The following is an 11,350-nucleotide window of genomic DNA, read 5'->3' as shown; positions in this document are numbered from 1 at the left end:
CTAGATAATACTACTCAGGAAATATATACACATCAGTGGACATCATAGTCCGCTCATGCAGTAGATATATTGTCCCCCAATCAACTAAAGTCATATGCTTCATAGACAATAAGAATTGCCATGTGCTGACTGCATCCCTCCCTCAACAGCGTGTAGCATGTGCTCTTCTAAGTTGAATACCCACTCGTTCAAGGCTCCCGGCATACCCATACTCACTGCCATCTTCAATGTCATACTATTAGCATCACCGGCATATCCGTAATGAATGCCGTACTCTCACGGGGGCATGTTATTGCTCACCAAACTGTTATATCAAGCCATCTCCCAACCCAGCCTCAACTGTGCCAACCCCCATCCTTGGAAATGGAATACCACATCCCGTAACCACCTGTACACCGGGCGTCCAACCCCCAACTTACATCATCAAGGGACCAGCGCTTCCTATCTTGGCCACGCGTTGCTCTGTGAAGACATTGAAGTATTGCTGTGGTCCGTCTTTTGTCACTGTGCTATTGGGACATGAGGTCAACCCTGACGTCACGTGTTCCATAGCACGCCAGCCACATAAATCAGGTGATAATACCCAAAAATGGGGCAGCCATTTTAACTGTTCGGGAGATTTCTATCTCCACTGTATATTCTCCCACAACATCCATCATTTATTCGAAGTGGGGCAGACCGATACCCCCATTTTCCGATGGATCTCACTCCCAATTGAGTAAAAATCCACAACAGGTGCTTTACATGGCAGTGTCTGCAGAACAAATTCTAACAGGAAGAAGGAGGGGTCCATATGTTGCATGGTCTCCTAATAGGTAATAACTGGCAACATTAAGCCCGGGGAGGGAAAAAAGGTAGGGCGGGGGTAAGGGAGGCTCAACTTTACTATGTCAACTTTACTATGTCATTAATTGACCTCCTTACTCCAAATCTCTATATTTAGGAAGACACCGCAGGGGAGGTCCTACACTGAGTATGATCGAATGATCGTGCTTCAACATAAATTACATGTATTGCTGGTAATTTAATTGATGCCAAGGTATATCGTCGTTCAATCCTCGTTCATAGCTCTGAATACGGTAGATCCACCTTAGTTCACGTTTAAAGAGATACCCCTTGACATCCATGGTGTAAGGCGTGATAGCAGGTTTATCCAAAACTGTCCAAGTCAATTCCCCCACACTGTGTCCCATCTTAAGGTAATGGGTTGTCAATTTAGTTATTGTCTTCCTACATCTGATGTTACTTCTATGTTCCAAGATCCTGGTTTTTACTTTGTGTGGCCATCCCAATATAGAGAAGGTTACACGGGCACCGGATTACATAAATTACAATCTCTGAGTTGCAGTTTATATGTTTCATCTGTACCCAGGGAGATTCCAAACCCACATCTACCACCTTGGTATTGTTGGAAAGAGAGCATACACTACATGAACCGCATGATGTATGACCCCTAACTGGTGGTAGGTCCCGTTTGCTGTTGAGGTCTTGTATGGACCAACAGATTGCATATACTGGCACTATTCCTAAAGGAAAACATTGATTTTTTTCAACTTCAAAGCACTGAATTTCAGGATCCTCCAGTTTTTATTAATGATTCGTTTAACTCTGTTGGAGGCTGTGCTAAAAGTTGTCGCACAGATAGGCTGCTTTATTTTAGGTTTCGTCCTTTCTTCCAACAGCACATCCCTGTTACCGTTCCTTGCTCTTTTCTGTACCCTTTGAATAATCCTAGACGGGTAGTCTCGATTTCTAAGTTTTTGTTTTAATATTGAGGATTCTTGTTTAAAATCACTTAATTCTGAACAATTCCTCCGAAATCATAGGAACCCACCGTAAGGTACATTTTCTCTTAATGACTGGGGATGAAAACTCCTAAATGAGAGGAGGCTATTCCTGTCTGTTGGTTTATGATACACTTTGTAGATAATCTCCTCAATGTGGACCTAATTTCCAAGTCCCAGAATGGTAGGGAATCCCTAGTGATTGTAGCTGTAAAAAAAAGAAGTAGATTTCTTCCATTTAGCCATGTCAGATATTGGTCCAGGGACTGTTGATCCCCTCTCAAAATAAGGAGGACATCATCTATAAACTGGTTTCACAGTCTGATGGAATTCTTCCAAGATTGTTCTTGTCCAAAGGTGAATTTCCTCTCAAATTCTGCCACATATAGACAGTCGAGACTCGGCGCAAATGTACTGCCTATTTATGTACCATGGGTCTGGAGATGAATCTTCCCTCTATATTCAAAGAAATTCTTTGTCAAGGCTAAGCGCGCTAAATCAAGAATAAAGGGTCTTGGTGTTCTGTAGTTCCAGTCTTGTTGACATAAGATATCCTCGATCACCCTCAGGTTTTCTTCTTGGAGAATGTTTGTATATAGGGACTCGATGTCTAGTCCCACCAAGAAGTTTAGGTCAGGATCAAGTTCCATATCCTCGATCAGATTAAGAACATCCCTTGTGTGTTTAGCATAGGACTCACTCAGCCGCCTTTTCAATGCCTCGCCTTACTCCATGATCCAAAGGCACACAAGTAGCCTTTGCATGGTCTCACACATATGGGTCTGCCATCTGAGCCACTGGTTGTCAACACAAACGTTGCTGGGGTGGCGCCTGTGGCTCGTACATATGCCCTCTAGTTCCTAGTATTAAACTACATTGCATGCACCTGCACTAATGTGTGGGAAGTAAACACAAAGGTGTAGCCTGCCATGTTATATAAAAACTTTCCAGTATGCCTTCAGCCTTCAGAAATGATACTGCATTTGGAACAACCTCATCTGGCTGCCAAAGCTTCTCTGGAGGCTTTTGTACTCTGGCCTATGGAAGAAGTACAGAAAGGGTTGACTTTGGCGCCCTCCCAGAATAACATCCAGCTTAGCACAGTGCTTGGCGCCTCCAGTAAAGGCTCTGTTTGATCTCATTAACCTCAACTACCCTACCAGCAGATTGGATTTGTGGACAAATAAAACCACTTCTCAAAAAGTCCTTTGCTAACCCAGAGGAATTAGCAAACTACAGGTCAGTTTTGCTATTACCCCTGCTGGGTAAAACCCTAGAAAGCTATGTTAACAAACAATTAACATTCTCTTTAGAGGAAAATATTATCTTACATCCCTCACAGTCAGGCTTTCGTCCACTACAAAGTACGGAGATGGTATTGGTAGCTGTCATGGACAGCATCCGTATATCAATTGACATAGGGACCCAACCTTGCTGTTCCTAATGGACCTCTTAGCAGCATTTGACACGGTCTCCCACTCCATTGTAACCCACCGGTTACATTTAGCAGGTATCCATGGCAGGGCTCTGTTGTGGCTAAGGGACTTCCTCAAGTGTGTTTGGGACCTTTTAAATCTAGAACGATATCAGTCGACAAAGGAGTCCCCCAAGGCTCTTGTTTGAGCCCTACGCTATTCAATATATATGTGGCCCCTTTGGTCCATGTTGTGAGATCCTGTGGAGTGGAGATCGTGTCATATGCTGATGACACTCAGCTGCTTATTACCTCTGGACTAGAGCCAGATTAGACACAGCAGTGATTTAAGCATTGTAAGAGAGAAATCACTAACTTGATGGCTTCAAATAGCCTCCAGTTAAATAGCGACAAATCCAAAATTGTATTGTTTGGGAAGGCTTTGGAACTTTGGTCACCAGATTGGTGGTCCTCCGATCCCAGTCCTGCTCCTCTTCCTAAGCAGGTAGTGAAGAATTTAGGAGTAAAAATTGATCGGGAGCTATCTATGAGAGATCATGTCAGCCCAATATGTGTCGTGTGCTTCGTCACAATGAAAGTGCTAAAAAAGGTTACCCTTGGTTACCTCCCACTGCCAGAAAAATGCTAGTCCTGGCACTGATTGCAAGTATCTTGGATTATGGTAATGCATTGTTGGTGGCTGCTAATACCTCGTTGTTGGCCAATCTACAGGTGATGCAAAATACCGCTGCCAGACTAATCTGCAACATGCCAGCCCGGTCATCCTCAGCTCCTACCCTCAAACCATTGCCCGGGGTGCCAGTAAGAAAACATGCAATCTTCAAACTCTGCTGCTGAACCCACAAGGCTTTGTATCAGGCCTGGCCTGGCCTGTGTACTTGAAGATATATATACTCACCAGCCAATTAAGATCTTCCAATAAAGCTCTGCTACAGATCTCCCACATACATACTATTAAAATTTGGGGATAGAACCATTTCTAATTTCGCCGCATTTCATTGCAATGCCCTCCTCTGCATATCCACTCCTGTCTCAGTTTTATCAATTAAAAAAAAATGGTTGAAAACTTGACTGTGCTAGAGGTTTTCCTCCTGTTCAAGTGCAGCGCAGTGCCAAGATATTCCTATGGGAATGAGTTGTGTGTAATACTAAGGCCCACATTTGCGCCACTTTTTGACGCAAAACCTGCGCAAACTTACAAAATACAATTGTATTTTGCAAGTTTGTGCTGCTTTTGCGTCAAAAAATGACGCAAATGCGGCGCTAAAAAAGTATAAATATGGGCCTAAGTACATAGAATATAGTCAACACCCCAAATCCTGGTATGTAAAAAATCTCAGGGGCGGTTAAGCAAGTGATGCTTAAAATAGTGAGCTTTGTGTTTTGTCAAACAGTAGATGGTGGGTTAGACAGGTTGTCCCCTGGTAGTGCTGTTTAATATAAGTGTGGTTGAGCATATTGAACTGTCACTGTGTTTGAATGGGGACACATGGCATAGCAATGAGGTGAGAAGTGGCATATGTACTGCAAGGTAGCCTGAGCTTTACACATTCATTGCTGTGTTTGATTATGTCACACATCTGTTGCAGCTGGGAAGGGATGATATAGAGGAGGGCATAGTTGTACTATACCCTACATGTGATGTGCACTAGGGGAAAGATGTAGCATGAGCCAGGAGGGGAATGGAAGAAGAACTCATACCAGGATATCTATATGTCACAGCAGGGTATGACAAACAGTGAATTAAGAAGTGACAAGATGAGTTAGGTTGCCATAACTATGGGCAGCAATCTGTGATGGTTTCAGGCTGAGGTAAAGTTGTGTGGCAAACCAGATAGGTACACGTCATGCATCCAAACTACTAGCATTTGTGTGTTCAGCCTGATACGCAGCTCATAAATGCATGCAGACAGGTTAGGCAATTGGAAATGTAGGCTTTGGCATCACATGTGAGCCAATGTATGATCAGGCTTCCATCTGTGTGGACATTATTTCTCTAAAAGTTGGGATACTTTTAAAGAATCTAAAACTATCTCTAGAACTTAATCCAAACTTTTACAAAACTTTTAAACTCTAAAAGAAATGCGAACAGGGACTTACACAAGGCCCTAGCAGGACTTTAAAAAATGTAGAAAAATAGCTCAAATTTCAAAATCAGTTTCTAATGACAATTTTTTGAATTTAGTCGTGTGATCAGGTATTGTTGAGTAGTCCAGCAAATGCAAAGTCTTAAATCCCACCGCCGATCCACCAATGTAGGAAGTTGGATCTGTATATACTATTTCAAAGTGAGAAATAGTGTGCACAGAGTCCAAGGGTTCCCCTTAGAGGTAATATAGTGGCAAAAATAGATAATTCTAATGCTCTAGTTTGTGGTAGTGTGGTCGAGCAGTAGGCTTATGAGAGGGTAGTGTTAAGCATTTGTTGTACACACACAGGCAATAAATGAGGAACACACACTCAAAGACTTACTCCAGGCCAATTGGTTTTTGTATTGAAAAATATATTTTCTTAGTTTATTTTAAGAACCACAGGTTCAAGATTTACAAGTAATACTTCAAATGAAAGGTATTTCACTTAGGTACTCTAGGAACTTTGAACAAACACAATATCATGTACAGTCTTTGTAAAAATGGCAATAAGCTATTTTCAAAGTGGACACAGTGCAAAAATCAACAGTTCCTGGGGGAGGTAAGTAAATGTTAGGTTTGCAGGTAAGTAAAACACTTACAAGTCTCAAAGTTGGGGCCAAGGTAGCCCACTGTTGGGGGTTCAAGGCAACCCCAAAGTTACCACACCAGCAGCTCAGGGCCAGTCAGGTGCAGAGGTCAAAGAGGTGCCCAAAACACATAGGCTTCAATGGAGAACAGGGGTGCCCCGGTTCCAGTCTGCCAGCAGGTAAGTACCCGCGTCCTCGGGGGGCAGACCAGGGGGGTTTTGTAGGGCAACGGGGGGGACACAAGCAGGCACAGAAAGTACACCCTCAGCGGCATAGGGGCGGCCGGGTGCAGTGTGCAAACAGGCGTTGGGTTTTAGATAGGAAGTAATGGAGGGACCCAGGGGTCACTTCAGCGATGCTGGCAGGCACAGGGAGGGCTCCTCGGGGTAGCCACCACCTGGGCTAGGCAGAGGGTTGCCTGGGGGCCACTCCTGCCCGTTAAAGGTTAGAATCTCTGAACATTGGAGGGCAATTAATCAAGAAGATGAACGTTACCCTATAGCATCTCACATGAGGACATGTAATGCACAGTCTGTATATAAGATATTTAAATTTGTTGGTTTTGACCACTGTGAAGCTAACCCCTGTGGTGGAAATAGAGAATTAGCTCTAAGGAGAAAGGAATCGCAATGGATTTTGAGATTGGGAGTTGTCGAACGGGGTCTTAATACTGCTTACGAAATGGAGTATTTTTTAGGAGATAAATAATTAGCATTAAGGATTAAGTCTATATATGGATAGGTGGGCAAATTTATTATGTATTCCGGCACTTGGAAGTTTGTCAGTGTAATTAGGGGTGTAGATATACTTAGGGTGATATAGATAGTGATGACGCAGAAAAAGAGGGTTCGACATATATTCATGTACCGACATATATATTGAAGTGTGATTTTAAGTAAAAGAAATAATGTACGAGGGAAATTGTGCCCTCGGGGTAGTTCGCCATCATTATAAACGAGCTTTATTAATCATGAAGTATTAAAAATGTACTAATCCGTCATAATCGCAAATGTATGCCATGATTTCTTGTTTGAAAACTGTTTTGCTTAGCTTAAATTTAGTACAGGCTTTGGCCTAGTTGCTTGGTTTCAAATTCTAACTGCGTGATTCTTTTTCCTTGAATTAATGAAATATATTCTTGCTTGAAGTTGTATTTTTCCAGTAGAAACTGGCTGGTACACTTATCTCCAAGGTTTCGTGCTAGGCCGGTTACATCCCTTTTGATACAAGGTCAGTCTCTGCAGGTGCGGACAATGAAGGTACAGATAGTAAAATAATTGGCAAACCATGATACAATTTGTGTTCCAAGGCGCCAAGGACAGTGTATGCATAAATGGGCGCTAGTAAAAGACAATTTTGATTGGACAATTTGAAGCCAACCTATGAACCCTCCAATGGAAGACCCTACAGAATTTGGAATGTTTCTTACTTAAACCCACCGGACAAAGAGAAGTGAGCCATTTTCCTCGATGCCAGTTTGAAGCCTGATGCCAGACTCCATTTTGGACGACACCCTGATGCCCTTTTCTCTATCTGAGAGAAAGAGACTTTGAGAATTCTCACCCTAGAGACTTTAACTTTGATTTGTCCCCGTCTTGCCCATGCAGTAACTTTGCCCCATTCTCCTTGCCGCTGCAAGGGAGCTTGCCCTTAACTTTGCCCCCTTTTGAAACTTGTCCCATGCTGATCAACCGGTACCTGAAGGACGAAGACTTTTCTTGAATGCTGATTGTATTTGGTAAATATGAAAGGATAAATGTATTATGCATTGTGTTTTTCCTTTTAGGTACCAACTGCTATTTTGATAGGATCCTAGCTAGAAGTTTTCCAAATTTGTGTTGACTAAATTCGTTTTGCATGAAGTCCCACATGCCAATGCTAATTAGAGGTTAGTCGAGGTATTCATTCAATGTACCATGAAGAATTGAAATCTTGTTATGCTGACCGAATGTATGCAATTAGTCAAATACAGTTAGTCACATTGGTGATTTCATTGCTATAACAGAGTGTATCATTATTCAGATTTTACGTAGATTGCGTTTCTTCCGCCGTTATGGACAGCTAGTAATGTTCATATACATATATCAATTGGTTTTGAGACACATATATATCGTGCTAGCTTTGTTAATATAGGGAAATAAATTCACTAACTTTTAATAAACTGGTGTGGTTATTCATGACTGAAAGGTCATGGTGCGCACAAATATCAACTGTTATTGATTTCTGATGTGTTATACTGATCTATTAATTGAGTACTGATTACCGATTACAACAGTTATTGATTATTGATCTGAGTGACTCGACTATTGAGGATGAGGAGAGCCCGACTCGGTTAAAAGATTCACCGACCTCCAACGTGTCCAGGTACAGGTAATTTATAAGGGCTGGACGCGTTATCAGTAGATGGTAGCAGAGATTGATGGTTTAGCCCTTTGGGACCCCATCCGAACAATAGACAGAGTCAGGTTAGAATTTTCTTTGATAAAACAAGTTGGAGAGATGATGATGCCCTAAGTCCCCGATGACTTTCCCGGGATCTCGGAGCTTGCGAATGAGGAACATGGAGGTATAAGAATGGTCTCAGCATTTCTAGTGACGGTATGAGTGAAGTTAGGGTTTCGCGCTTGCACAGCTTATCGCCGCAGATTAATTGAGAAGTTTGTGAGGATTTTAAGGGGTGTTAAAAGATATTAGAGGAGTGTTACTCCAAAGGTGTGAGAGTAGGGAAGTCGTCGAACTTCACGTGTGTGTAGCGCTTTGAGCAGAAAAATTGTCCACGTGGTTGTTGATGTTGAGACGGGCCCTGCGAGGTCAAGAGACTCCGGAGTATGTTGAAAAGTGTATGTGACACTTGTTTGATGTTGTGATCTGGTCGGTTTAATAGGTTGATCGGGCATGGTCAACAAGTCGGTATGAATGTTGCAGAGTGAAAGAAAATTTCGACTTTGAGATTTGACGAATTCTAAAGTGCACTAGAATAGTTCATTGATCAGTCGAGAGTAAAGTTTGCAGGTCAAATTTTGCTTGCGAAAGTGGGAAACCGAGAAAGATGGAATAACTGCCGAGGCTAGTGAAAAATCCCCAAGGTTTCTGAAGCGATTGTATTACCTTTCCTGTAGTAAACCGACAGATCTGTTTTGTTCTTTTGGTTAAGTGCTCGCGTTATATTGCAGAAATTAGTTTATGAGTGAAGCCAAATGAAAAGAGGACAAGCCGCAGGACTTTGTCAGCCGCAGTGTGTGAGTGTGACGTCACTAGGAGCCGCGCTGGGATAGGTCGGTTGGTGAGAAGGGTCGCGCACGGATTGGACGCAGTCCGTGAAGCGCAATTGGAAGGGGAAAGGCAAGCGAAGAGTATTCCGGGAATTAAAGTCACTTATTGATTACATATTTTAGAAAAACAAAAGACGGAAAGATGAAATTTTTCAAAGCATTTTAGAGTGCCATGAGGGGAGATGTTTATATTAAAGCAAATGTAGGAGAAGAAACACCGCCTGAGGGTACACCAGCTTACATCGTCATTGAAGAGAAGGGTGTAGCGCCATGTCTTTGGCTAAAACAATGGTGCAAATTAACAGAAAAACATGGAAGTGTAGCGTTCCCTATCCATGGGTCGTTTAACCTAAGGGTTTTAGAAAACCTGAGATTTGCGCTATACGATATGAAAGTACCTCCAAGGCCGGCACAGTTTGAGGCATTAGCAATTTGGGAGCTAATAGCTAGAAACCAACAACAAAAGAAATTTGAGACAAGAATAAGAAAAGTAGAAAAGACACTAGCGGATGCTAGATGGGACAGCACACAAAAGGTTTGGAGATCAGACGTATTACAGGGAATTAAATTGTTTCCAGCGATTACTGAGGAAGCGGAGACGGAAGGAAGGAAAGCCACCTGTAAGACAAACAGGAGTCAGTCCAGGGAGGGAGAGAGCAATAGGAACTCAAAAAGGGGAGACGAGTCAGATGATGAGGAGTTCATTATACAATTGCTGAATGATTGCCCACCACCATATGTGGAAAGCGAAAAAGGCTCGAGCATTAGTACTGCCCCTCCAGAGCTAATACAGGGTAATGTAACACCAAATTTGAGGGTATCTCAGAGACCGAGCAGCTCTGACATGCCTTTCTCACCACGAATACCACGGATTCAGAGAATGTACCCAGACGTGCCAACATTGAAACCTGCTGATAACTATCAGCCACAGGTTCAAAGGCACTATTGCGATGAGCATAATGTGGGAATGACTTCCGATTCAATGGCGCAGGGAGGACAAAACTATCAGAGACCGACATTGATTCAAGCTGAATCAACACAGTTCTCGATGCCCCAAAAGCAGACACCAGAAGTGCGAGTGGTAGAAAGCCAGTTAGGTATGCCAGCAATGATGAACCACAATGTGGGGATTAACATGCCACAGAATTCGGGGAACAGACAGAATCCAGATGCAATATCTCTACCTATCACTGTAGGTCCACCAGTACCACTGTACATACAGGCAAATTCAAGCACCAGCGACCAAGGGTTAATGATACAGAATGGGACCGGGAGAAGATGCATAGAAACCACTCCAGAGACAACTCCGATAGCGGAACTGCCAAATGGATCTGGGTCCTTGTCGGAGTTTAGTCCAATTCCAATTTGTGCTCCGTCAACCGTGGTAAGGTCACATCCACCACTATTAGTACCGTTAACCTCACAGACTGAAACATTACAGAAACCGTCGATGACAGTTGATGTAACTGCTACATTGATGGGACTGAACGCGCAACAGTTGACACAATGGTTCAACAGCCTGAACTCCCCACAGAGTACATCAAGCGGGAAGGGAGAAGAATACCTGAATAAAATAAGGTTGGGTATGGAGGCAGACGAACTGGTAGAGGGAACAATGGGTTTGAACAGATTAGAATCATACACAGAGGAAGAACTAAGATACATGTGCCCTAGGATTACAAGAGAAGTGAGCAACATACATAAGAAGTTACAAGAAATTGCAGACAGAAACGAGATCGATATAGGTAAGACCAAACACCTGAGCAGAAGTTACAGGTTAGACTTTGAGACAAAAGATTTTGAACACATGAGATCCGCAGGGAGGAAAACACACCTTAAAGAGATACTGCAGAGTGCACAGGTTTGGAGATGTTTAGACAAGTGGGAAAGCAGGTGGGTCAAGAAAAAGGATAAAAAGAAGGAAAACACTTCAGAACGAAGTGAGAAAAAACAACAGAATGACGATCTGATAACCATGTTACCAATGAGAGAGACAGCAGGGGGAAAACTTGTGCATGTACCATGGCACAGGTGCGATATTCAATCCTTTACGGATGACTTTCCCAAATTGAGAGAGAAGCCGATAGAGTGGTATCAACAAACGGATAGATTTGTGAAACTCGCGAAGTGTCTCTGGGAA

This window comes from Pleurodeles waltl, chromosome 4_2 (assembly GCF_031143425.1).
Source record: "Pleurodeles waltl isolate 20211129_DDA chromosome 4_2, aPleWal1.hap1.20221129, whole genome shotgun sequence".
NCBI classification, from domain to species: domain Eukaryota; kingdom Metazoa; phylum Chordata; class Amphibia; order Caudata; family Salamandridae; genus Pleurodeles; species Pleurodeles waltl.
Note: the sequence above shows the minus strand (reverse complement) of the source record.